The sequence below is a fragment of the Gymnogyps californianus genome, chromosome Z (genome assembly GCF_018139145.2).
Source record: "Gymnogyps californianus isolate 813 chromosome Z, ASM1813914v2, whole genome shotgun sequence".
Lineage (NCBI taxonomy): Eukaryota > Metazoa > Chordata > Aves > Accipitriformes > Cathartidae > Gymnogyps > Gymnogyps californianus.
In genome coordinates, this window is record NC_059500.1 from 28,022,009 (window position 1) to 28,028,356 (window position 6,348).

Consider the following 6,348-nt stretch of genomic DNA (forward strand, 5'->3'; position numbering starts at 1 on the left):
TCACCTCCAATCCTTGGCTTTATTCTAGCAAATGTGGACCTGATAATACCCTGGCCCTGCATAAACCTTCTGCTTCAAAACATGGCATACAGGAATAAGATTGTGATATTGGAAATGCTGCCTCACAGCTTCCTTTAGCTGGGAAAAGTTCTTTTGTCTTTGTGCTTGCTTAGGTATCAGAGTAAGTAAAATAACTTGTGTAGCTCTCAAAGCTTTGAACAACCATGACAAGCTGATTAGTTAGGTATCAAGCCATCGATTTCCAGTGGAAAATGAACTAGCTCCTAAGAGAATTAGATATTTCACAACAAGCTAATGATAGCCTCTGAGACTTGCTTCAGGAAATGTCACATCATTATCTGTATTTCTGCAATCAGAGGATTTGGACTAAGGAGAGCCTTGCCTGTATGAGTTTCATTGGTGAGAGAGTTTTGCTTGGGTTACTATTCATTATTTATATGATTGCATCTCACAATATTATTGCTGTGGTAATTTGCACAAAATTATTATATGGTACATAAGCAGTAATGAGACAACTTCTAAGCTATATGATAGACTAACTCCACAGATTCCTTTAACTTTAGTGGTGCTGTAGCAACCACAGTGACTCTATGCATGATCAAATGACCTTGTCTTCCAGTATTTTCTATTAGTATTGGGATCACAGGCAGTGAATAACATAAAAATAAAACAGAACAAAACATGTTGTAGGTTCTGTTCTTACAGGTACAAATATATGCCATCCTGGGTTATGATACTCATTCACTGCTTTGTTTATGTTGGTAAATTACACTGATAGTCACAGCATTTCCTTTGTGATAATATGCAGCCACCATTAAATCAGGTCTTTACATTTCCATTTTCCTTCAGCTTCAGTTGCCAAACTCACATTGGTTTAATAGTTTACAAAATTGCATCTGTGGATATTGTCCTACTTCTCTATCTACTAAGCAAACAGTGTCCAGCAAATGCTATTTAGTTACCATTACTGTAAATGTAGGGATAAAAACAATATTAAGTAAAGAAAATTAATTCCATCTCTGAGTTCCAATCACTCACAACCACCTTAATTACTGTGTTGCTGTAACTATAACAACATTTGGGAGAATGGGAAGCTCTTCACATTTTAAATCACCTAATCTACATAGTTTAGATTATACTGCCATGGGCAAGCCCAGTGGAGTCTCATGTCTTCCAAGCTTAAAAAGTTGAAGCAGCATTTCAGTACATTTACCTCAATCTATGTTATGTTCCCAGAACATCTATTCTTTTTAGATTCAAGTACTTACAAGCATCTGACAAATTCCAGTAACTGCTAAACATAGCACAGAAAGATTTAAATTTGCTACTGTCCCATGTTTTCAAATCTAACCATCAGATTGGAAATAAGCTAAAGACCTATCCAAATCAACAGCCTGGGAGACAGTAAAATGCCTCATAATATTTCGCATTCAATGTTTAGAAAATCAGCACCCACATCAGCCTTCATACCCACCCACCCATTTTTAAAATAAATCATTATTATAAACTAAGTTGAGACTGAGTCTTGCTGACCAATAAAAAGCAAATCCCAAGGAAACAGAGCAGAAGGCTGTCAGCTTGTAATATCTGCCAATTTGTAGAATCCTCCCTGAAATAACTGAACTGATCCTAATCCAGGTTTACTGTAAACTTCCTGGTCTAGATTACAGTTTGATAGAAAAATGCAATTCATGTTCAGTTATCTCTTTCTATCCTTGTTTCTCACCCATTCCCATCACTGTAGGACAAACACTCATGATTTAACTCTTGTATTTAGCTTTGTAATACCTTTGTGAAGAGGAAAATAATAGCTTCATTTTTCTGACAGCAGTCTTAGAGAAAGTAGGATTCATCTCAGCTGACTGTTGCCACCTGGAAGTAAGATGTCTACAATAAGTTAGTTGCCTAAACTCCTTCTATGGCCAAGTCAAACAGCAGATATTGGGGGATAATTTGTTCTTTTTGTGTTTAAAAGCTATTTCAGAAGGGTTATGCCATCCTGTGGAAAGGCCAATCTCTCTCCATTGGAGTTGAAAAGAGTACTTGGATTAAACAGCTATCTTTTTGATTCATGAAGCTAAGTGAGATGAATCCAGCCAAAAAGACTGAACTAGGCTGAGACTAGAGAACAGAGACTGATGAGTTGCGATACTAAGGTTTACTGGAATTAACAAGGTTCTCCGTAAAAAGGAGAAAATGGGGTACCTGAGAATGGGTACAAAACAGCATACTGAGTCCAGGAGCCACAGATCTTTGCAAACTGAGAATACCTGGAGGAGAACACAGCATAAACAATGATCCTCAAAAAACATTAACGCCATGATTTTAGTACGGAGATTTGGGTGTACTTACCTCTGCTCAGATTTTCCAGCCATGGATGCTTCCACAATCTTCCCTTACTAGAAACAAGGTAGATCTAGCCTGTTGTGTCATTACAATGCTGAGCCCAAATTAATATAACCTGACTCTCAGCATGGGTGTCTGCATGGGCACAGCACTGTTCTAACATGGCTACAATCATCTGACTAGAGCTGGCTTATGCTTGTCTGGCTTGTAGTGTAGGTGAAGTGAGAAGGTATTATCTGTACCTGTCTATATAGCCAGCTTCGGGTATCCAGGTATGAAAATTTCTAGCATTCTATGGGCTATGCTATAATAACTTTTATTCTTCTGTTGCAATTTTTCAGGTTTCAAAAATGCATCAGTGATTCTAAGATTAATCTGCCATGGATGGATATAAAGCACAGGATAGGATCTGTTTTCATTATGAAAGGGATCCAGAATGTCTTTCAGGTTTTTTAATGTTTGACAAGAGTTATTCCTGGATGTTGAAACTTCCTTGATGTATGCAACATGAAAACACAATATGCAACTGAGGAAAAACAATTTTCATTTTAAAAACCGTTTATTAGTATTGTAAAGTACATTCATATGCAAAATCTTCTTTCCAGTCCTCTTGGATTGAACACGTTGAGATCCATTTTCTTTGTTTATAGAATGACACCATGTCCTGGTTTCGGCTGGGACAGAGTTAACTCTCTTCTTAGTAGCTGGTACAGTGCTGTGTTTTGGATTTAGTGTGAGAATGATGTTGATAACACTCTGATCTTTTAGTTGTTGCTAAGTAGCGCTTATCTTAAGCCAAGGACTTGTCAGTTTCCCATGCTCTGCCAGCAAGCAGGTGTGCAAGAAGCTGGGAGGGAGCATAGCTGGGGCAGCTGACCTGAACTAGCCAAAGGGGTATTCCATACCATGGAACGTCATGCCCAGTATATAAACAGGGGGGAGTTGGCCGGGAGGCACAGATTGCGGTTCGGGAACTAACTGGGCATCGGTCAGCGGCTGGTGAGCAATTGCATTGTGCATCACTGGTGTTTTTTTTGTTGTTTTGGTTTTTTTTCCCTTCCTCCCCCTCCTTTTTTGTTATATTCCTTTTCATTACTATTATTATTATTATATTGCATTATTACTATTGTTAGTATTATATTTTACTTTAGCTATTAAACTGTTCTTATCTCAACCCACGAGTTTTACTTTTTTTTTTCCCTCTTTCCTCCTCCTCACCCCACTGGGACGGGGAAGGGGGAAGCAGCTGCATGGTGCTTAGTTGCTGGCTGGGGTTAAACCACGACACACCAGTAATAAATGCTTCTTTAATTTTGAAATGGTCTAATCTGATCAATTAACATTACCACTCAGTGTAATACTGTAGTGAAGGTTATCTAGAAATTTGAAATGCTTCTCTTTGAATAAGTTGTTTATACATTTTAAGGTCTGTTGTGCTCTTTCTAGAATGTGCTTGATAAAAAATATTCTTTTTTATATCCTCCCTTGTACACCCCAAATTCCGCGTGGCAAAAACTTTGAACTGATTCTTTGAAGATCTTCCACTTTGAATAGTTCAATGGTGTTTTAAAGCCTATGGATGTTGTGTGATCTGGAAAAAAATCTGAACCTTTTGGAACAAAGATTACGTGTAGCTTATCCCTGGAGGAGGAGAATTAGGAAGAGTATCTGCAAGAGAAGATCAGTTCCATCACGTCAGGATATTTCTTAAACATCCAAAGGTAAATTTCCCCTTGAATTTGTCTGTCATTAAGAAGCTAACAGAAGGAATATGCAGACCATCTCAGCTGTAAGTAAAAATACTGCTTTCAGGCTATTTCTTTTTCCAATCTATGGAACACATGTCACGTATGGTTTGCTTTTGCTTCAGTGCCCTCCAAGAAATATTGGTGCTTTTTCCCCTATTAAGAGGCAACTCCTACCTCCTTTTAATTTTGTACTGCTCTAGTAGAATAATAATAATTTGATAATAATAAGGTAGTACAGCTACTTCTGTTCCCTGAACCCATCTTTGACTTTGGATGTTGTCACAGCAAGAGTACATCTAAATGCTTCTTTTGTAGGCTGATTGGGCTCATCCTGTCTATTCTCCCTGCGTTCCAGAAGCCATGTAGCTATATTAGTGCAGGTTACTGTCCATCTTGTCTCAGAGGGGCTTATCCTTACAAGATCCATGTCCACACCCCTGGACACAGTTTTTTGTTTGGTTCTGGGTGACCTCTGGCCAGATCTGAGCAGGGGCAGAATCTTCTCATGCTGAACTACATAATATGTTACGCTCTACAGTCTCAGATGTTCATGATGCTATGTTCACCAGTTAACTCTATAAATAGCTTACCTAAGAAGGTACTTCACCAGAGGTCATATGGCATCTTTCCTTTTTCTTAGGATCTAATATTGTCATACTGCTATGGACTTTTTCCACTGGAATAAGAAGTACAAAGAAAGCAAGATACCTGAAGAGCGTGATATAGGAAATTTTGTTCCCTTGACTAATGCTGAGTAATAATTCATTCTACAAGCATGGCCATTGATTTATAGAACCAGATTATGTCATCCTGTCTCATGCTGGCTGATGTAAAGCAAGGCTAAAACCAAGCACTTGTAGCTATAGCAGTACGTTTTCCTCATCTCCTCTAATACTACCCTAATATCATTTTTCAAGCATTCAAACACCCAAGCTGTTACAGGAAAAGTTCCCTGAGAGAATGAGGGCAGAGAGCTTGTGAGGGGTGTTGATAGATGAGCCAATTCTCTATTTTACAAGTCTGAAAGTGTCTGCAAAGTGCTTAGGGCTGTATTATGAAATTTCTTTCTCAGCAAGTACACATATATACAAATAGATTGTTGTGGTCAATAATTGACAAAATTTAAAAAATAAGTTGGTGTGTAAGGAATGAAGCCTTCTAGACAATATTGCCCACACAGTGGGAAGGAACAGACATCACAGCTAGCAAGGAGTAGTCCCCTGGAGAAGGGGGGTCTGCTTCTTCTCTAGGGGGTTGCTGGGCCAGCATACTGAAGAAACTTGTTCTACTCAGAGAGTCTGATAGATAACTGAACAAGTTAATGATTATTTCACTTGTATATTTCCTCCATCATATCATAGATTACACCCTTCTACCATGAAATATTTCTAATATTCTTATGGTAACAGAAACATAGGGCTGTCATAACTCATGTATGGTTATGTCAGTGAGTGAGCACTTATGCCTAAGAGACCTGGCTGATCCATAGAGAGACTTGATTTGTCACAGAGAGCTTTTGTCATCTGTATTGGATTAAAAATCCTACCAAAGTTGGTGTTTTCTAAGATTAGATGGTGATTTCCAAGGTTAGATATAAGCATTGACATTTTGCACTGATGTTTTGATACTGCTTTTCAGTGCAAAGCATGAAGAGCCTATTAGTGCAATGTGACAACAGCAAATATTGCTAGGGTTATGGGTGAGTTTCAGTTTTTGGTGCTGCATGGCTGTATCTACTGTAGTGGTCTCCAACATAGTTGAAATTGAGTTTTCTGAAGCATCAGAGTAGTTGCAGAGAGAAGGAATCCAAGAATCTCCTATATGGAGATTCCCACTGACAACACAGCTTTCCCTTAAGCTTTCAAAGAAAATTAATAACATCAAACAGATTATATTACCTGAATGGGTTTGTTTGTTACGTCTTTGAATAGGATAAAATGTGAAGTGAAAGTTTACATTTCATATGTAAATGGCCAATTGTTAGAGAAAGAATTTGATAGCCATGCTGCTAGTTAAGACTGTTCCTCTGTGTGCATATTGTTAAAAATATGCATTTCAAGTGGCTAGCAGAAACTACATCATTAAAAATTTTCTCTTCGTGGAATGGCCCTTCTTACTGAATTTTTCTTACTGAAGAATTTATTATCAAAATATAGCCTCAGTAGCTAATCATTCTCACAGGCAGAAGAGAATAAAAACAAAAAGCAGCACATTATTTTGTATTGCAAATTAA